This window comes from Cetorhinus maximus, chromosome 31 (assembly GCF_964194155.1).
Source record: "Cetorhinus maximus chromosome 31, sCetMax3.hap1.1, whole genome shotgun sequence".
Classification (NCBI taxonomy): Eukaryota; Metazoa; Chordata; class Chondrichthyes; order Lamniformes; family Cetorhinidae; genus Cetorhinus; species Cetorhinus maximus.
The window spans coordinates 11,719,371-11,742,635 of NC_135909.1; the positions used below are offsets into that span (position 1 = coordinate 11,719,371).

Consider the following 23,265-nt stretch of genomic DNA (forward strand, 5'->3'; position numbering starts at 1 on the left):
ATGGCTAATGTCACGCCGACAGTTCTCAATGAAAAGATCAAGAGAAGGTAATAATCCAGAGGGAGGGGTCCAAGTGGAGGGAGAATATTGGAGATGGAAAAATTTATTAATTTTGCTTCCAATCTCCACCCCTCCATCATTTTCACATGGTCCATCTCTGACACTTCTCTTCCCTTCCTTGACCTCTCTGTCTCAATTTCTGATGATAGACTGTCCACCAATATCCATTACAAGCCTACCGACTCCCACAGCTACCTCGACTACAGCTCCTCACACCCCGCTTCCTGTAAAGACTCCATCCCATTCTCTCAGTTCCTTCGCCTCCGTCGCATCTGTTCTGATGACGCTACCTTCAAAAACAGCTCCTCTGACATGTCCTCCTTCTTCCTTAACTGAGGTTTTCCATCCACGGTCGTTGACAGGGCCCTCAACCATTTCCGGCCCATATCCCGTGCATTCTCCCTCACGCCTACTCCTCCTTCCAAGAAACATGATAGGGTCCCCCTTGTCCTCACTTATCACCCCACCAGCCTCCGCATTCAAAGGATCATCCTCCGCCATTTCCGCCAACTCCAGCATGATGCCACCACCAAACACATCTTCCCTTCACCCGCCCTGACGGCATTCCGTAGGGATCGTTCCCTCCGGCGCACCCTGGTCCACTCCTCCATCACCCCCTACTCCTCAACCCCCACCTATGGCACCTCCCCATGCCCACGCAGAAGATGCAACACCTGCCCCTTCACTTCCTCTCTCTTCACCGTCCAAGGGCCCAAACACTCCTTTCAAGTGAAGCAGCATTTCACTTGCATTTCCCCTAACTTAGTCTACTGCATTCGTTACTCCCAATGCGGTCTCCTCTACATTGGAGAGACCAAACGCAAACTGGGCGACCGTTTTGCAGAACACCTGCGGTCTGTCCGCAAGAAAGACCCAAACCTCCCTGTCACTTGCCATTTTAACACTCCACCCTGTTCTCTTGCCCACATGTCTGTCCTTGGCTTGCTGCATTGTTCCAGTGAAGCCCAACGCAAACTGGAGGAACAGCACCTCATCTTCCGACTAGGCACTTTACAGCCTTCCGGGCTGAATATTGAATTCAACAACTTTAGATCTTAAAGTACCCCTCCCCCCATCCCCACCCCGTTTCTCCCCCCTCCCCTTTTTTTTTCAATAATTTATATAGATTCTTCTTTCCCCACCTATTTCCATTATTTTTAAATCTAAAACTAAAACCTTGTTAGTCTTTCCACCCCACCCCCACTAGAGCTGGACTTTGAGTATCCTGTCTTCCATTCTTAATTAGCACTTTTCTTAGACAAATATCACCACCTTCAACACCTCTTTGATCCTTTTGTCTGTGACATCTTTTGATTATCTGCTCCTATCACTGCTTGCTTATCACCACAATCACCACACCCTCAACTCCTCTCTCCCCCCGCCCCCCCCACCCCCCCACCCCCTCCACCTTAAACCAGCTTATATTTCTCCTTTCTCCTAACTATGCTTCAGTTCTGCCGAAGGGCCGTGAAGGCTCGAAACGTTAACTGATTTCTTCTCCACCGATGCTGCCAGACCTGCTGAGTTTTTCCAGGTAATTCTGCAATTAATTCTGCATCTGTCAGTATCTGGAACTGAAAAGGACTATGGGATTCATTCTGTATCTTACAATCTCTGTTAATGAATGTCAGTAAAATTCATTTTGTGTGCATTATTTTCCGTTACTGGAATTGATGGCGGGATTTAACATTTAACTTTTATTCCATGGCACTGCATGTGAATTTGTGTCACATCCTGTATCAGTCACTATCTTTGTGTGTGTCTGTATGTGCATTCAGGGCTCATTCTGTATTTGTCAAAATCTGGTACTGAATTGGAATTTGGAATAATGTATTTTAATATATGTCTACATCTGGGGCAGAGAGTTACTGTGGGATTAATTGTATATCACTCGGTTACTGGGACTGTGTATGTGAGTGGGATTCGTACTCTATGTGACTTGGGAGCTGTATGTGAGGGTACTTTTCTTCCATATCTGTGTTTAATAGGTATCTCAAGAGTGGTCAGCAAAACCATTTATTTCACATTGTAGACTGCAGTTCAGGGTTAACCTGTTTATTGTGATTGGTTCTAAGATCACATGTAAACCTAATTGGGTAAGGATTGGGATGAGAGGTTTCCTTCCTGACAGGTATTAAGATGTGAATCATTTACAACACCATGCCTGAGATAACTATTGAGTACAGATCCAGAATTAATCCCAGAGACATAAGCAACATCAAAGATTGAGAACAATAAAATAAACCCCACATTCACACACAAAACTGGACATGGTGAACTACTGGACAAACCCTATACGTTACCAGGCACGGACAAACTGCCCAATACACAGACAGCACCAGAGACTGACACATGCAGAATGAATCCCACATCTCACACAGTATCACTGACCAGTAGATACGGAATGAATTTCAAACTGTCTGAGATGTAGAAATAGAGAATGAATCAGACTTTCACACAGTAGCCCAGACTTACAGACACAGAGGAATCATGAGCAGACGTTCAGAATCAAAGCCTGATAGAGACAGAATGAATCCCACAGTCATTTGGTTATCTCCTCCTATCACTGCTTGCTCGTCCAAACAACACCACCCTCTCCCCCGCCCCCTTAAACCAGCTTATATTTCACCCCCGTCCCTATTTTTACTTAGTTATGTTCAAGGGTCATGAGGACTCGAAACATCAACTGTGCTCCTCTCCGCCGATGCTGCCAGACCTGCTGAGTTTTTCCAGGTATTTCTGTTTTTGTTACAGGCCTTTTCCTGTCTCGATGTGTCCACAGAAACAACAGGAGCCAATTTATTGTGGACTGGTGCCGTCTGCTGGCTGCATGTGAGACGTGCAAAGAGGTAACTTCTATGGGGACATTTTAAATGAATGTGAAACGACATAAACATGGTGAGAATTATTGCAAAACAGTTTATCAATCAGACACAATATGCTAAAGATATAGTGTGTTTCGCGGTACTGTAAATGTTGACTGTAATTAAAAAAAGTGTGCGATGGTGGTATAGTGGTGAGCATAGCTGCCTTCCAAGCAGTTGACCGGAGTTCGATTCCCCGCAGTTGCTGCTTATTTTTCCGCCTTACCCGTGGTCAGACCACAATTCCGGACTCGAGGAGTTAATCTCTGTGGTTTCCAAAATGAGATAAAGAACAACAGAAAGTGTGGGAAGATTTCCAACAAGAAAATAATGGACTAACGAAATAAAATAATTCTAACATTTTCATCACTCACGTTTTTCGATCGTAAAATTCGGGCCTTGGCTGGAAAGACGCTTCACCTCCTCCCTCTCGCATATTTCCGATATGTGGATCATACGTTTGCTATATTTAAATCCGCAGCTGCATGTAACAATTTCCTTACATGTCTTTATGGGCTCCATCCTGCGCTCAAATTCACCTATGAAATAGAGCAGTCAAAATATCTCCCCTCCCTTGACACACTAGATGAGAAATCTTCCAGAGGATTCTCTACCAGGTTTACCGCAAGCCGACCTTCACTGGTCAATCTACGCGTTGGGATTCTTACAGTTCCACGCTCTGTAAGATTGGTCTTATCGGCAACCTTGTAAATAGACCCGAGCCATTTGCTCACCGTGCAAGCTTGATGCTGAAACCGGGCTCATAAAAAACATCCTGCAGGGTAATGGCTACCCTGATCAGATCATTTCGCGCTGTGTATCACACAAGCTCATGACCGGGCCTAAGACAGTCACTTTCCACCCTGAAGTATATTCTCTATCAGTATAAATTGTTGTCTTCCCCTTATATTGGCTATTTTGGGAGTGTCCTGTTGCGTGCAGAAGGAAAAGCTTTGACATGTCTCTTTTTTTCAGCCATTCTCAAATACATTGGCGCTTATTTTCAATTTGAAAACCCGTTTCCGCTCTGCCAGTTTGGCTCAGTCAATCTCCGGCCCATTTTCTCATTGATCTTTGAAAGTTGGTGAAATAGGCTGCTCTCTAATTGGTTACAAAAGCCACCCAATGAGATTACGAACATTGACAATTCGGAAGTCGGCCGACGACATTCCCCAGAAGATCGGGGAAGGGTGAGTGCGGGAGGAATTCTTCATTCGTGGTGTAAGTGTGTGTAAGATTGTAGAAAGACCAGCAGTAGAGCCCAGGACAAAGCCAAAGTCAAGTCTCGCTCCTCCCGGGCTGGACTGCAGCTCCCCGCGGGCCGTGTCCACAGGCTCTTGAGAAACAGCAGCTATGCTGAGCGTGTGGCTGCTGGAGCGCTCCGCTCTTCCGAATGTAACATTCCCGGCCGCTTTCAGGGGAGAGGATCAGAAATCAGCCGTTTCTCTCTGTCCCGGCGAAGCCTGTGTGAAGGAGTCGGTTGGTAACCTATGTTATTGCGTTTCCAGTGAGCTGAGATTGGCTCTGTTTTAAATCGCTGCTTTGTTACCGCCAGTTACAGATAAGAGATTGAGAAAGTTAATCTGTTCCTAAAATAGCGCCAGGATTCTGTGACGCAAAATGCAATATTACAGCTCCGAAAGTGTGGGATTAAAATTGCCTGGAAATTAAGCCGTTTGGCTATTATCTTTTTTTCCCCTCAAATTGGCGGGCTTTTCGAGTTTATCAGCCAATAAAATATAAGCCAATCGGCACTTCCAATTCCTTCTACCTGGTTCTCCGATTGGTTGAAGATTTGGATTGAGAATGGACTGACCAATCAGAGCTTGAGCCTAACTAAAGTTTCTCAAAACATTCACAATGATTATTTATAGAGGTCAAACTGATGGAAACTGTATCTTCTACCCCACCTGTACTTGAGTCCTAAAATATACTTTTTTCCAACAGGCAAATAATTGAAGGAACCAGAATAAATATGGTGTTTCCTCCAGCCAAGCTAGAATGAAGATTCCCGCCAGCTCCTCCCACACAATCCGTACATTATCACTGACAGAGCGCAGAGACACAGACAGGACATCAATTTCAGTCTCAGACAGCAGAAATAGTTCCAGAGTCACACTTTCCATCCATCAATCAAACAGTGCAGGAGAGATAGACGTTGTTCCCATGTTACCTCGACTCAGTACCACAGACGGGTAATCCACATTCTCACCCACGATACAATTTTTAGCAGGTCAATCCCACAATAGTAGAGCCTCAGCTACAAACTAAATGTCCAATAAAACTGATGCATGTTTCCAGTTTCAAGTTTACAGGCTTAACATTAATAATGTACATTGAGATTCATGTTAAGCACCGGTCCAATATTTGCACACATCATTAGATTATAAATTGCAGTATTAATTCCCACATTTTGTCCTGACACATACATTAGATACAAATCCAAACCTCAAGTGCATTATCAGTTTGAGATATTCTGAAAGTGAGTATAACCTGAGATCCAAACTCAGATTCTGGTTAAAACTCACCCTGATTCAGAAACTGAGATACAATATTAATTTGATGAGTATGGATTGAGCTATAAACGACATGCTAGTTCTCAATCCTCACACAGCGTCAAATTAAAGATACTTTACCAATTCAGGACTGAGCTCCATTTTGCATTTGTGTGGAAATTCTGACTTAGAATCAGACTGAATGCCACATATCAAATCATTTCGTACAAGCTGGAGTTACACTTGCGGACCAATCCAGGATCAGACTGAAGGATACATTATCTTTCACAATTGTGTTCACAGTGACTGGGATTTAATACTCAGCCAAAGCTGACACACATTGTTTGCTTTAAACCTACCACATCAGTGACTTGTTCTGCTGGAAATGTATGTGGAATGAATCAAAACTTATAATTAGTCCCAGAGACTGAAAGTTATATAATGAATCCCACACTCACCGAAGCAGAGAATAATTCTCAAGCACATTTTCAGTGCCAGATGCTGAAAGATACAGGCTGTTCACTGCACTCACTCACAAAAGCTGAATCTGAGTGATGCTAAAGAAATATGACACACCAATTGTCCCACTGAGAGATTTAGAAAGAGTCCAAGAATCACATAGAGTAACAGATGCTGACGGATACAAATGGAAGACCACACACTAACACACACACAATAAACTCCACTTTCACAAACAATACTGATGATTGAAAAACACCAATTGAATCTCATTTTTTTTATAATACCAAAGTTTGACAGACGTAAAATTAATCGCACCGACAGATACAGAATGAATCTCATGCTCACAAACACAACCAAGTGATGAAAGAAACATATGACTCCCACACTTACTTTACAATATCACAGATACAGAGTGCCATTGACAGATCTGCTTTGAATGCTGTGCTCACACACGTTACGAGAGTCTGACATGTATGTAACGGATACAGAGTGGATACTACACTCAAAATCCTGACTTGGAAATATATCGCTGTTCCTTCACTGTCACTGGGTCAATATCCTGGAACTCCCTTCTGAATAGTACTGAGGATGTTCCTGCTCCAAATGCACTGCAGTGGTTCAAGAAGGTAGCTCACCACCACCTACTCAAGGGCAATTAAGGATGGACAATAACTGCTGGCCTAGCCAGCGAAGCCAACATCCCATGAATGAATAAAAAAGGGCACCAAAGACTTCAGATTCAGAATGATTTCCATGTTCACGTACAGAAGTACTGACTGATAGAGTTAAACACACACACACACACACCATTATGAGATTCAGAATGAGTCCCAAACTCATTTGCATTACCAGAAAGTGACTGAGAACAAAACACTTGCACACCTACAGTTCTACTGGCAGGCTCAAAAAGTGACCAGACGCTCATACAATACCAGAAAATGCAATGTGCAGTCTGAATATGACACAGGTATATTGTACCAGAGAATGAGAGACACAGAATGACTCCAACACTCACTTTCAGCACCAGAAGCTGACTGATAGAGCAAAATCCTTCCACACATACAGTTCCACTGACAGTTTCAGAATGTAACCCACCTTTCTTCAGTATCAGAAAACACTGATACAGATAGGAATGGAATATAACACAAATATACTGTCCAAGAGAGTGACTGTCATAATAAATCCAAACACATTGGCAGTTCCGCTGACATTGTCTCCACACTCACATACAGTAACCAAGACTGACAGGTTCAGAATGTTTTTCAGTTTCACACAGTACCAGTGAGTGACATAGATATTGAATCCCACGTTCAAAAAATGGGCCAGAAAAGGGCAGTGAAGACAAAATACAAAACAACGGTCTGAAGGTTTCAGCACAACATTATAAATTCTGCTTGGTACAACAAAATATCATGAAATGTCATCACCACCGTTCGTAATTTCAAAAACCTCCCTTCGCCGTCCAATAAAATGTGAACGGTTCTTGTCTGTTCTGTCGCTCTCTGAGTGTGCTGACATCTACTGGCCAGAGCTGAGAAGTGCACCAGAGCGGAACTTTTTTTTAAATTCAATGGATAAGATTCGCTGGCTCGGCCATCATATTTGTACAACCGGGAACACGTTTGTACTGCAAGGAAGCATTTTACACAACAACAAACAACATTTCTCAACACCAGAGAGCACAATTCCACAGCAGGAAATATATTCTAAACATGTGAAACACTTTAACACCATAATGGAACAGTAAACATTAAATACCAAGCAGCAAAGTGGCGCAGCGGAAGCGTGCTGGGCCCATGACCCAGAGGTCGATGGATCGAAACCATCCTCTGCTATTTACATTCTCATTAATGCCAAAAGGGAGCATTTCCTGTTACCCACTAATCGTCTCTGTTATTTACATCAGCTTCCTGCAAAAATTCAATCTTCAACAAATCTCTGATATGGCATTTAGTCACAGACGGACACAAGCTGGAAATTCTGTGAACTCATCCGAGCCAATTCCCTCAGCCCATTGACCCCAAAGAACTGGCACAGACACAAATGGCCGGAGTGGCCACCTCCCCTTCACTATCACTATGATTATCTGAATAGAAAAAAACATCCTCTTAGATGGAAGCAACATCGTGAAGTTCATATGTTTTAAAGTTAATTCACGGGATGTTGGTTTCGCTGGCTGGGCCGGAATTATTTGCCCATCCCGAGTTGCCCTTGAGAAGGTGGTGGTGGGCTGATTTCTTGAACCGCTGCTTTCCGTGTGGTGTAGGTACACCCACAGTGCTGTTAGGAAGGAAGTTCCAGGATTTTGACCCAGCGACAGTGAAGGAACGGCGATATATTTACATGTCAGGATGATGATTGACTCGGAGGGGAACTTAGCCGCAGGTTTTCCGATCTATAGGACACCCTGCAGTAATTCGTCATCTTTATTTGAACAGCAGCGTCCTCCCTGTGACATGAACCACCGAGAAGGACAAAACTATCAGCATAGCGGAGACAGCATCGCACCAAATACACAGTTCATCATTATCTGGACAGAAATTGTCATTCCTTCTTAATCACTGGTTTAATTTATGGAATTCCGTCCCCATTATTAATAATATTAACCATAATAATTAACCATAATTATCATGAGTTTCATTCCTTCGGTACAGATTACACTAAATTATTCTTTGAGTACCTCTGATTGTTTCCTGTCTTGTTTTACCTGTTAATAGCTGATGGGAATTTAACGTCCTCAGTTTACCGCTAAATTCCATCCTTATTGGCCTTACTTGAGGTGATAACTATCATGTATGCGACCTTTCTGCTCGAACTGAATGTCTGTCTCTAACATATTGCGTTCACCCATTGCCAGATGCTCATTCACTATCATATTGTTAAGTCATTCTAAATTCGAGTGAGTTTAGTTCCAACCTGATCAACTCTTCCTCATTAGAAAACCCCCTCAGTCAAGGGAATATCCCAGTCACCTTTCTCGGGAACTGACTCCAAAGCAAGTATATCCATCCTTCAGTAATCAGGCCAAATCAGCACCCATTATTCTAGGTGTGGTCTCGCCAATGCCCTGAACAGTTGCATCAAGGCTTCTCCGCTTTTCTATTCCAGTCCCCTTGTATTTAAGATCAACATTCCACCTGCCCTCCTAAGTATTTGACGCACCTAAATGATAACTTTTTTTTCAATGATTCTTATACAGCGGCACCCATATCCATCTGTACTGCAGCATTCTGCAATGTCATCGAAACATTTTTTTGTAATTCTTGTACAAGGATCCCTCTGTACCACAGGATTATGCAGTCTCTCTCCATCTCAGTAATATTCCTCTCTCCTATGCTTCTTGCAGAAGTGGGCAGGCTGACATTTTACTACATTGTACTTGCATTTTATCCCTACTCACTTTAGCATCTACATATCTATGCAGACTCTTTCTCCACCCTCCGGTCTCACTCAGCTCTCACTCTCGGCTCCTCCAGCATAGTCCCAAGATTCTGACTGTTTAGGAAATTCTCGGATCTTTCTTTAGATCAAGATGGATGACCTCATTCTTCCCAGTGTTGACCACCACCGGCCACAGTTTTATTCACTCACTGAATCTGTCACTGACACTTTGAAACTTGCTGCTCCCACATATGCTACTAACCATGTCACCTAACCTAGTGTTATCAGCAAACTTGAATATAGGCTGGAAGTTATTAAAATGTACAATAAAACAGAAAATGCTGTAAAAACTCAGCAGCCCTGGCAGCATCTGTGCAGAGAGAAACAGAGTTAACGTTTGAGTCCATATGACTCTTCTTCAGAGCTCGCCACAACTTTACCCTTTTTGTCCCTTATTCAATTTTGTATCCATGCTGTCGCTGCCCCTTTAATCCCTGCTGCTGGAATTTTACCAAGTTCATTATGTGGGACTTTTTCAAATCCCTTTGGAAGTCCAGACACACATCATCATCCTCACTTCCCTGGTCAATGTTCTCTGACACGTCACCAAAGAGCTGTATTAAGTATTTCAGTGCTGATTTTCTGTTAAACAATCTGTGCTGGTTATCATTTATCAACTCATGTTCTACCAAGTGACAATGAATTTTGTTCTGGATTATTGTCTTTAAACGTTTCCCCACCACCAGCATGAGACTAACTGCTCTGTAGTTACTGGGTTTATCCCTCTCCATTTTAAACACGGATGTAACATGAACAACCTGCAGTTGTCTGGCTTCACTCCCGTATCCAAGGAGGATTGAAAGATTGTGGCTCGAATCCCCGCTATTTCCACCCTTCATTCCCTCAGTAATCCAAGGTGTATCCGATGCGGATCGAGCAGCTTTTCTACTGTGAGCGGTGCCAGCCTTGTGATAGCATCCTTTTCATCCTATCCAATTTCCCCACCAATGACATTAGCAGCATCCGCTTGTTTGGTGATGACAGGGTTAGTGCAAAGTTTACGAGGCAAATACCAGGGATGGGCCGGTTGTCTTATGAGCTGAGGTTGAACAGGTTAGGCTTGTATCGCCTGGAGTTCAGGAGAGTAAGAGACAACTAGATTCAAACCTTTAAGATCCTGAGGGTCTTGACAGGGTGGAGGTGGAGAACACGTTTCCTCTTGTACCAGAATCTGGAACTAGAGGTTACTGTTTAGAAATAAGGGGTCGCTCATTTCAGACAGAGTTTCTTTTCTATCCGAGGGTCGAGCGTCTTTGGAGCTTTCTTCCTCAAAGCTGGTGGAAGCAGAGACTTTGAATATTTAAAAGGCAGAGTTAGATAGATTCTTGATTAACAAGGGTTGGGGGGGGGGGTGAAAGGTTATTGGGGGTAGGCAGGAATATGAAGTTGAGGTTACAATGGCGGAGCAGGCTCGAGGGGCTGAGTGGCGTACTCCTGCTGCTAATTAGTTTGTTTGTATGTTCTCATTTCGTACGTCAGCCATGCCCTCTCCCCGCACAGGATCTCCAAGTCAGCCCCCCTTTCAGTGACTGCCCTTATGCTGGTAAAAAATCTTCTGTGTTTTCGATTGTTATCTGCAAATCTTTTCTCATACGCTCTCTCTTCTGATCTAATTTCCTTTTCTCATCTCTCCTCTGCACTTTCTGTATTCTGCTTGGTTCTGTAATGTATTATGAATCTGACTATTATCAACGGTCTTATTTGGAGTTTCCACAGAGCACAGGATGTGTAGGCAACAGCTCTCAGCTGTCCCAACATTTCACTGAAATGAGTTGTCTATTTAATTAAAGTTCTCGTTATTTAGAGAGTTCCACTCCTTCTCTCTTGTACTTTTGCTGTAGTCTCTCGGTTAAAATTTAGAGAGTTCCACTCCTTCCCTCTTGTACTTTTGCTCTAGTCTCTCGGTTAAAATTTAGAGAGTTCCACTCCTTCCCTCTTGTACTTTTGCTGCAGTATCTCGGTTAAAATTACACAGCAGCTCCTTCCCCCACTGCACTTAACCCTCACTTGCAAAAAATTGAATTTTTTAAGTCTTCAGTCTGAAATTTACTCTCTCTGTGTTTGAGCTCACAGGTCACTTGAGTTCTTGTTTGTAATTTAATCGTTCCACGTAATTTACCTGAAAGTAAGGTTTGATTTTGAATATGAATTCATTTGCATTGTAATTCCAGTTTATCTGAATTCAATATATCAACAAACTGGAAGTTTGCTCCTAGCTTCTATGTTTTCAAAGGAAAATCTAGAAGTGACTTATTTGTTCTGCAATAACGTGCCTCAGTTCAATAAATCCTGTTCTAAACAGAACGCTTTATCCAGACAATACATCTACTTGATGAGCTGATGGTGCACGGAGCACTCAGCTTTTACTCATTGATCTTCACAAGAGTTGATTCAGTTTTAATGTTGACTTGTTCGCTGGTGTCGATTTACTCAGACTCTTCACCTGACTTCTGTGCTGTCCAATGAAGCTTTCTCAGCAGAGTTCTCAATAATAACTTGACTTTTCCTCATAGGATTTCAAACTTGATGGTTTTTGAACTATTTATCTAATGATTTAGTTTTGTAAATGTCACAGTCGCTCTCATGATCAGGCAGAAAGTTTAACTGTTGTGTTTTCAAGCAGCCGACAGCTTTATTTGAAATGTCATTGAGACAGGATTTTGGGTTTGAATCCAGTCACAAATCTGGCTGTGATGCCTTGTGGCTCCAGCTGTCATGTGACCTGACAGGGGATGACCACATATTTACCCGAGTCATGTACCTGTAGATTGGGCGATTTCTTAAACACTTTCACTGGGGCTGACTTGGTCACAGTCTCCTTTAAAACACAGGAGTCTTTCTTCAAATCCCACTACGAAATTTTCTTGTAACATGGAAGGCTGACACTCCAGTACTGAGGGAGGTGCTGTCCTTCAGAAGAGACATTAAAACAAAGCACCGTCCATCCTCTCATTTTATTGTAAGTGATCGGATGGTGCTGTGGTAGAATACAAACGAGCAGTGGAGTTATCCCCGTCCCGAGTACTGGCTGATATCTATCCATCAATCAACAGCCCGAAGTATGATCACATTGATGTTTGTGGGAGTTTCCTCTGTGCAAATTAGCTGCCCCTTTCTGACAGAAAGTGTATGTTCCTTTTCCCTTAACCAGTTTCAGTTTTGCTCAATTAGACATGAAATCTGACTGAAAACTCAACTCGGGTGGCACTCAAAATCACAACAAATGAATCATTAATAAAGGATAGAGGGTCTAATTGATCAGAGTGTGTGAGGGGCTAATGTTTTCTGTATGAAGAACTGATTTCATTAAGTCACTAACCTCAGTGTCCCAGCTCAATGTAACCCTGAACAATAACTGGCAGCAGGTTTTTGAAGAGATGATTAAATTGAGCCCTGATGTTGATGAAGGTTCCCCTGCGCTATTGAAAGGAGCGCGGGGAATTCTCCCACTGTCTTGACCAACTTTCCTGACTCAATAACACCACCAGAAACTGCTGCACACAAAGAACTAACGGAAGGATCAAAGTTTAAAGTGGAAAACCAAACCCCTTCCCGGCTTCACACAGGAACATATCGCCCTTCAAAAAACTTTCTTCATCAGATCCAATATCTTATCATTGAGATACAGGCACCTCCTCCTGCCTGAATTCATTATGTGCAGGAATTGGATTTATTTTGTTTCATCAGCTCACAAAAGTATGCAGGAGCCGGGAAACTTTCATGATTTCCTGTGTTTCAATGAGAAATTATCAGCTGAAATTTTTAAAAAGACACAGAAAATGCTTGTATCACGGAGCAGGTTTGTCCTTCACAGAATTAATACAAACACACTTCCCGTCCAATCAGTGAGGGAAGTCGACACTGAGAGAATATGAACAGAGAGGGAAACAACTGGATTCTAATTCCGCCCCGCTGAAAAAAAACGATAGAATTGGGTTAACAGACAGATGTTTCAGGATTTAAATTCCCAAATATTGATCAAAGGATTGGCAGCTTGTAAAATCTAGGAAATGCAGGTTGGAGAGGATAATTTAATTATCTGCAGTATTTACTCGGGCTTGAGTTGTGTGCAGAATTCTAGTTCAGGACTGGAGACTGTCAATATTGAGAGAATAATGGCATCAACAAAGGCTAACACCTCGTTTCAGTTCCGTCCAGATTTAGTTTTTTCTTTATGAAGAGTGGGTGGAGGAATTAACTTCATGAGGCAATATGTACACACTGGATCATAATTTGAAAGCCTGCTCGGTCCAGGACTATGAAAATCGGAATATACAAACAGAAGTAAAATATTCTTCCCTCATGCCTGTTCTGCCATTTAATGAACTCATGACTGGTCTGTATTTTAGCTCCGTCTATCCCTCTTTGTTTTGTAATTCTTAAAGTTCTTACCAAACAAAAGCCATTAGTTTCAGTTTGGAAATTTTTGATTGACTCCCAGCTTTAACGCTTGATTGAGGGAGAGAATTCATTATTTCCACCACCCTTTGTGTGAAGAAGTGCTTCGTGAAATTATCCCTGAAAGGCTTCAATCTAATTTGAAGGTTATGTCCCCTTCTTCTGGTCTTCCCCCGCCAGAGGTAATAGTTCCTCCCGATCTACCCTGTTAAATCATTTAATCATCATATATATCTCAGTTATGTCGCCCCTTAATCTTCGATATTCAAGGCATTACGAGACTAGTTTTCGAAATCCGTCATCATTTGAGTCTGGTATCACTCTGGTGAAATTCTGCTGCTCCCACTCGGAGGCCAATCTATCCTTCCTGAAGTGTGTTGTCCGGAACTGAACACAGTGATCTAAATGGGATCTAAACAGAGTTTTATAAAGCTGTTGCATGAAGTCCAATCCTTTGTTTTCTACTAGCATTGTTAGCGTATTTTTACCTTCCTGTCCACTAGCTTTTAATGATGTCTGTACATAGCTTCCTGCTCCTCCACATTTTCCCACATCTCAGCACATAAATAAACAATCTGCTCTATCCTCCATAGGATTAATTAGACGGCCCATCACTTTAAAGTTCATTTGCTAAAACTTGCTCACTCACTGAACTCATCAAGCAAATTTCAACTTAAATGTGTTCCCCAAGGATAATGTTATGTTCCTGCTCCATCGTCATTAACTTTTTCCATTGCCTCCTTTCATGAATCCTGTCTGATAATCATTCCAGTATAATTTGGGTGAAGAACTGTAATTGTCAGTCACAGTTTTGATGAAGTCTGAAGAAATCCGTGATCTCCAGTGAGATATTGACAAGCAACGGATTTCAGTTTTCTTTTATTCAAAATGTAACAAAACAGGAAGCAACAATTAATTAATAATATCCACAAACTAGCAGCAAGGATTGGACTGGAAGCCACTTATGCAAAACATAATAGATTAGCAATCCAGCACCTTAAACTCTCAGTCACCTGATCACCTGTCTGAGTTTTAGAACACAGTCTCACACCCTTTTTCCATCCATGAAAAGTTGGTAAGAAGGTTCTGAATGAGCCGCCTGGTGCGCAATGTTGGAAATGCAGCTTCTGTAAGTGAAAGGAATTTCTATTACATCAGGTCAGGGACTGTTTGGAATGGACCAAAGTGAAACATTTCCTGACAAATTAAATTGTGACAATAGAAAAATCTTACAGAGTGTATGTACTCTTCATTGGTTGTCAAACATTCTGTCAATTGGTAAACCGTATTGTATAAGAAACAAAATACTTGGGATGATTTTAAATACCTGTACTAAATCTCCCCTTAACGTTCCCTGTGATAAGAAGAACACTGGCAGTTTTTAACCCAGTCCATCCATATACAGGATCCCTCACCGCTCATACCATTCCAGTAAATCTCCACTGTACGCTCTCCAAGGTCTTGCTGTTCTTCCCATAACTTTTCCATAGCCCTCACCAGGATCTTATATTCATTATTATAATGGGATATGCCTCCAATTCTTTGAATCCCATCTACCCACATGATTCTTGTTAACTAAGATATGATGCATTATAGATGAGGAAAGGCTTCCATCAATGTTAATTTCATTAAAGGCGTCGAAAAATGAATTTTCAATCTTTATTAAAAGAATCTTTGTGAAATTCGCTAATCAGCCCATGAAAACCCCACTTCCTTCATTCCACTTATTGCTATTTTTATTTCTATTAATCCTAGTTCTTTACTACAAAGCTTTCCCTCTTCTCCTTTACATCCTCTTCAACAAAAGTGCTCATTTTATCCATCCACAATTTACAACTGCCTTCTTTTCTATTTAACTCTTGTTTAAAAAGAGGTACTGGACGGACTGGCTGAACTTTATGTTGGTAAATCGCAAGGACTTAATGGGATGCAGCTGACGATGCTGAGAGATGTAATAGTGGAAATTATGAAGTTACTGGCCAGAACCTTCAGAATTCTATTTGTTTTTGTAATGGACAGCAACAAACCACTTATTTATCCCAGGACACAATATTGAGTTAATATGAATCGGTGCCGAGCAGGTTCTAACGTCCCGGGTCTCCAATTCTTTTTTACTTCAGTGACCGGTCCTTGATGTAAGCTTTTGCTTCACAACTCTTGTTTATTACGGGAAACAAAAATGAATAGAATTTAATCGATGCAGAGCAGATTCCAACGCCCTACATCTCAGTTTTGATGTAAGTTTTTTCCTCTAGATATGAGACCCCACCTCCTGGGAACACAGCAGCAATACTTCCAGGATCTGATTTACAACCGTGAAACTCAGTGAAAGGCTTTCACCCTCCCCTCGGGCTCTGACCGCCGCTCTACCCCCAACATTCCGCTTGGATAAGCAGACAAAACAACTTCCTTCCCAGCAGTCCCCCAGCACAGACTGGATAATGTCCCAAGCTGGTATCCCGCTAATCTCACATTGCTCCACCGATTTATGCTATTCCCCCAAACTCCGGGAATCTCGGCCCAAATGCCCAGACCTTTCATTATCTCCTTAACCAACATTTTCTCCCCTGAATAAGTCCACCCTGAGAAGAGGGGCTCGGCATTCCGAGTTCCTCTGCAGACATCCGGTTGCTGCTAATGGACCAAAAGATGCCTAAAACCTGAAAGAAACCCTCTGGCACAGCCCTCTGAACATGTCTCCATTAGACCGTATGTCTCCATTAGACCGTGCAGTCACTCACCTTTCCAGAGCCGCTTCATCCAATTCAGGATCGCGGGGAGTCCGAGACCATCCGGACAGGCAATAGGCGTTGGCGGAGTTCACCCAGGACGTGGACTCCAGTCCATCACAGGCACACACTCACACACACACAGACACACACTGAGGGGCAATTTACCGAAGCCAATCCACCTAACCGGAGAAAATCTACACGGATACGGGGAGAAAGTGCAAACTCCACTCGGACAGACACCCGACCGAACCCGGATCCCTGAAGCTGTGAGGCAGCAGCGCCTCCGCCCACCGCGCAAACAATACCTGCTTCATAGATAACAACAGCGCCAAGTATGAGCCATTTCGGTGCCAGCATCCTGTGGAAATAGAGGATTCAAAATAAAACAGAATTAAAAATACTGAACAGATCCTCAGGGAGCAGGACGCAAGTCAAAGTGGAAAAACCCAGTGGATTTGTCGTCGAAACTTTTCACCATTGGACAATGGCAGCTGAAATCATTCCCCCTTCCCCCCTCCTCCCCTCCCCCTCCCCCCCAACCCCCACCTACCCCACGCCCCGCTTTCATACAGACCAAAAATGTTCCTGCCCTGATTCACTTTTGCTCAAGTTGTTTGCAATCAAATGAAGAAAATAAGCTGTCGGAGGGAATTTCCATGATTTATGGAAACACCAACAACCGCCAGTTGTCAATCACTCAGCCCCATCAGACCCACCCACACTGACGGGAGCTTCCTGCATCCAGCACTGGCCCTGTCGCACTCACCAGCTGCTCACCCAGACCCCACTCTCACAAACACTGAACATTTTTATCCAGGCCCTTCAATTTATTTTTAACAATGAGAAGAAATGTTCACATTTCATCGCAGTTTGGTTGAACGGAACAAATGTTAAACTTTTCACCGTCACTCGGTAACCACGCTCGACATTCCTTCAATCAGTTGTATAAATTATCGGCTGTAAGGATTTAATTCACTGGGTTAAATAATTTCCATGTGAGGAATGTTCCAGTGTGAGAATGGAGGGGGCCGGGCTGACTGAGCTGTGTCTTCACCGCTTCTGGGCAGTGGGAATGTTCACCCTTCATTCTGCTCCGATTCACTTTCCCAAAGGGAATCTACAGATTCTCCAATCTGGGCCCTGGGGTTTATTCATTGGTTCCTTTCAATTTGTCTCATTTTTCCGAATAACGATGTTTTCCGAAATTCGGGGAAACCCTCCCCTTACATCCTGCCCCAGTCTAGGGTGGAACAGGCCGATACCGACCCCAAACTGGTCACCTCCACACTGGCAGATACAACACGGTCACACGCTGCTTCAGTGAGATGAATGTCGAGAGCGGTTTCTTGGGAAGAAATTGTGGCTGATTGAGGTGCTTAGAAAGTCCTGATTATTTGTAATGAATCCGTCCCAAATCCATTGGAATGTCCGTGGAGTGACACCTAATATCCCTCTTTGTGAAAGAATATTTAAGATAAATGATAATCTCTTTCGGTGAAACGTGTTGAGCAGGTTGTGAGGAGAACGCTTTGAAATGTTCATGTGCTGCCACGTTAACAACATGTAAACAATTGACACTTTTTCACAAATACATTTAAACCGAATGTCCACCTAGATGTAAACTCAGAGTATTCAGCATTTTAAACGGAGTGGAAAACAGGTTCATTGCACATCTGCAGTGAGGTCTCAGAAAACAGAATTTGCCAACTGCTTGTTACAGCGTTCACAAAGTAAACTATTGTTCACCTCTCTTCCTCTTATTTCCGGTGATGAAGTTTGAATCCTATCGCTGACCCAGTGAGTTTTACCTTGCTCTGTTGTCTTGTTCTTCCAGAGTCTGGATGTCAGTGTTCTGAACTTCAACTGTTAAATAGAATAGCGCCCATCTCTTCCGGTGGAGTCACACGAGGGAGGGTTTCTCAGTGTGATTGTCCACTTTCCAGAAATCTCTTCTTCAGTTGTGTTGAAATGTTAGAAGGAAACCTGCTGTACAAGCGAGGGCAATTTGAGCTAGCAATTTGGAAATACTCATCAGAACCAAGAAATGATTTGCACTGCTACGGAGGAACTGCTCAAATCAGCTCAAAACTTGTAAATGGAAGCAAGGCTCCGCTAGGATTTGAACCCAGGGTCTCCTGTTTACTAAACAGGCGCTTTAACCAACTAAGCCACAGAGCCCAACACCCGTGGGGACATCTCATGAACAGTTAGTTATATGTCGCAGATCGGGCACGACTTCGGTCCAGAAAACTGGGGTAAAGTATAAAATGAGTGTAGAGCCTTTCATGATGTGGTAAAGAGACACTTCACACAAAGGGTGGTGAAAAATTAGAACTTTCCTCCCAAAAAGCGAACGAAACTTAGAGTCAAATGGCAATTTTAAAAATGAGGTGGATCGAGGTTTTTTTTGAATCAGCACTGGTATGATTGTCTGTGAATCCTGCCAGGAAGCTGGAGTTCAGATACAGATGATCCAGGATCCAGTTGAAGGGCAGAACAGGATTTTGACCCAGTGACAGGGAAGGGATGGCGATATATTTCTAAGTCAGGGCGGTGTGTGTCTCCACTGAATGGGGAGCTCACCATACTGAAGGGACAATCCCCTCCGCGACCGCTGCTCTACCGCCAATATCCCCTCCCCTTTTAACCGCACCTTTCTGTGCTAATGCAGGGTATACAACGTCAGCTTTTTATCTCCTCAAAACCCAAACACCTCTTCCAAGTGAAGCAGTGATGCACTTGTCCTATTTTTCAGTTTAATGTCGTGTGTTTGCAGGTGATGGTGTTCCCATGCGTCTGCTGCCCTTGTCCTTCTCGCCGGCAGGAGTGGCGGGTTTGGAATGAGCTGTGGAAGGAAAGTTAATGTCAGGAGGGGGATTCGTCACCCACGCTTCCAGAAGAATAGGGCAATATAAACACAGCACTTCAGACCACTCGGCCATCATAAATCGCAGCTGTGATGTATTGGGACACTAACCCATTGAACTTTGCACAAATGTTTTGAATTCTATTTTCATCTTCATTGCATTAGAAGCTCGATGTGATTTTCCTTTTTTCAGCACCTGTCAGGTTCCTGTATCTGAATCCCATCCTTCCCCAAGCCGCCGGGGGGTGAGGAGCTTCTCATTGCTGCATTGCTCTGTTTGCTCAAATCAACAAAGACCCAATTCCCGCCCGACCTGTTCCTCACACGAAGGTGATGAGAGTGTAAGATCTGAGCGACGTGAAGTGTCCATTGGAAAGTTACATCCTGGCGACAGGAATATCTCTCCACAGCTGCTTTCGGACCTGCTGAATATTCCCCGCATTTCCTGTTTCTGATTTTGTGCCTTCATCACAGGAGTTTTTTTCACTGATAACCCAAAACTTGTCTCTCGGGGCAGCTCCAGCCATAGATTTTCTGTGATCTCCTCACCTACATGTTCTCTCTTCACTTTCCTACACACATGTTTTAAAGTCGGCTGTTTTCACACTCATCATCCTGCGCCATGGATTTCAATCCCTCCCTCCCCGACACACCTCCCCCTACCCCACCCCCCGCCACGCAATTACACCTCACGCAGTCTAAGCATTTCTTAGGAATTCGCAAAGACGAGGGGAGAATTAATCCACACTCACATTCAGTAGCACTGAGTGATAATGGGTCAATCACACAGACACACACACGTACAACCACACACACCCCAGCCCCCAACCGCCACCCAACAAACACACACACACACACACACACAGACACACACAGCGCCATTGTGAGATTCAGGATGAGGAGATTCAGAAAGTTGCTTACAATACCAAAGACTGACTAATACAGAACAAACCCGGTCATTTAAAGCACCGGAAGCTGACTGTCAGGCAAATCAATTGCACACGTACAGCTCCACTGACAGACTCAACTTATGCCCAAAACCTCATAAAGTATCAGAAGATGCAAAGATACATACTGAATATGACGAAGATATATTGTGTCTGGGAATGACAGATGCAGAAATCTGATCCTGTTACTGGAAGAGTAATCCAGCGATCCCAGGCTCATGCTCTGAGAGCCATCAGCAGCAGCAGAATTGTATTCGACCATAATTGATACGCTCCTGGCCCAGCACATCACCCACCCTAATATTCCCATCAAACGGCGGAATCAACCTGTATACCGAGGCTCTGCCGAATGTCACGACTCATTGGGGATAGTTCGCTGCAATATCAAACCCCACTGCTCCCCGAGCAGCGACAAATGTGAAAAAGTTTGATCAGCCACCAGATTGCCCCAATCCTACCTAACTGTTTAATTTAGGCTAACAGAATATGAGCACTAGGTTTGTAAACTTAATAAGTAAATAATTGTTTTGATCAAATTGTCTTTAACAAATGGCAAAAGAAAAAAAAATAGCTGCTAACTTATAACACGATAACTTAAACTCCACCCCCTTCTTAAACCCCTACATACACACGCACGCACACACACACACACACACACACACATACACACAAGGCACACAAAACATGTATTTTAAGGGTTGGAAAAAACAGTTCATTAGCACCAATCTGGAGTACAGGGTTCAATGGGTTGATTTTGATTGATGTCTTCGAAATTCCTTTCAGATCTTGTTGATGACACGAGGTGGCCTTCCAGCACTTTCAGAATTTAGTTAATTGGATGACAACTTGCCTTTCAATGTCTCTAACAGTGGTTTTCCCTTTCCCTTTTTATACTGGTTTCCTCAGAGAGAGAGCTGGTTATAGAGATATGAGGAAAGAGATTTTAAATGTTTTCTCTTTGCAGGCCAAGAGCTAACTGCTGTACCACTCTTCACACAAAACCTTGATCACCAGGTCAGGAGCCAATGAAAATGTTGGCAGACAGCTCCCTTGGTCCAGAAATCCTTCCTGGCACCATCCTGTCTTTCATGACACACTCTGTTCCAGGATTGCAGCATTGTATATATCTCTCATTCTGTTCCAATGAGCATGTCTTTCAACATGCAGCCATTGTAATTCTAATCCACAGTCCAACAGGAAATAAAGAGATATGTTCTTTACAACAGCCCAACAGAAATGAGAAAATATGTTTCTTACACTGTGAATAAGAAAATACCATAGACATTTGGCCAACGAATTAATCCCAATTTCCCTAACAGTAATAATGGCTGATAGATACAGAATGACTCCCACATTGGCAATCAGTACCACTGACTGATACAAAATTTATCCCACCCTCACTTACAGTACAAGACACATAAAGAAGGAATTCTACTCTCACAAACGGTTCCAGAGTGAACAAAGCTCATTCAGGTACAGAAGCAGAGTTTTATGGATATGACATGAATCCCACAATCAAATTTACTCCCAGCGATTAACAGATGCAGCCGAGTCTTGAAGACATTAATCCCATTGTCGTTTAACCAGATTTGTACACAAGAACTGGAACATTTCCTTTTTTTGCACGAGATGTGGGCGTCGCTGGCGAGGCCAGCAGGTGTGCCCTGTCCACAAAAAAAGCGGAATAAATCCAACCCGGCCAATTAGTCTACTCCTGATCAAAAAAAGAATGATGGATGGGGACTTCGACAGTGCCATCAAGCAACAGTTACTCAGCAATAACCTGTTCATTGATGCTTGGTTTGGGATACACCAGGACCATTCAGCTCCTGACTGCACTGCAACCTTGGCCCAAACATGGAGAAGAACTGAGCTTAACTGGCGAGGTAACAGCAACTGCCCTTGATATCAAGGAGGCATTTGAACTGAATGCTTGCCTTTTTAAAGCTGTTGTAACAACCACAAGGGGTCTCAATACGCGTTACAATGAATGAAACACTTTTCAAGTCTAATTAATGGTCTAATGTTGGAAATTGCTGAACTTTGGAACAATTATACATTGTTGGAAATCCTTAAGGAACACACGCAAACCGAAGTGGTTCTGCGGCGCAATGGAAAGCGGGTTGAACTTCTAGGCAGTGATAATTAAGGTATTCAAAGGTTGTGGTTTACAGTCCCACTGTAGTCGGATTTTAGATCAGGTTACAAGCAAATCAATGAGTCATAATTCATGCAAGTAGAAATAAAACACTGCGGATGCTGGCAATCTGAAAGACAAACAGAAAATGCTGGAGAAAGTCAGCAGGTCTCGCAGCGTCTGTGGAGGGAGAATAGGGTTAATATTTCGAGTCCGATATCACTGTCCTTGGGCACTCTGAAATACTGGACACAAAGCGTTAACTCTGTTTCATTCTCCACAGGTGCCGCCAGACCGGCAGAATTTTTAACATGTTCTATTTTTCTTATTCTTTTATTTAAGGCTTTCAGTAAAGGGGAGCTGATTCACCGACATATCCAGTTATACGGGGGGGGGGGGGGGGTGGGGGGCTCCTGTCCGCCCCCACTTTCTATCTGAACCACTGACCAGAAGAATCTCACCTTCTCACGGCAACTTTTCATGAAACTAGAAAACACCAGGCCTGGCCAGAATCAGTCTGTTCATTCTTCAAACAGTTTCCAAAGTTGACATATACAGCCAGCGGGAACAGTGGCACGCAGCACAACACAGTCCCCTCCCACAACTCATTCTCCGGTACATCGATGATTACTTCAGTGCTGCTTCATGCTCTCATCTGGAACTGGAAAGATTTATTAATTTTGCTTCCAATTTCCACCCCTCCATCATTTTCACAAGGTCCATCTCTGACACTTCCCTTCCCTTCCTTTACCTCGCTGTCTCAATTTCTGGTGATAGACTATCCACCAATATCCATTACAAGCCTACCGACTCCCACAGCTACCTCGACTACAGCTCCTCACACCCCGCTTCCTGTAAGGAGT

At 43.2% G+C, this 23,265-nt stretch overlaps 1 long non-coding RNA gene and 1 other non-coding gene across 2 annotated transcripts in view; one reads left to right on the top strand and one right to left on the bottom strand.

Annotated features, from left to right (window-relative positions):
• LOC144670421 (uncharacterized) overlaps positions 1-23,265 on the top strand; it is a 918,626-nt gene that overhangs the window by 617,802 nt on the left and 277,559 nt on the right. The window lies entirely within an intron of this gene.
• Positions 18,557-18,630, bottom strand: trnat-agu (transfer RNA threonine (anticodon AGU)). The gene has a single exon. It is a non-coding gene; the product is annotated as a tRNA-Thr (tRNA).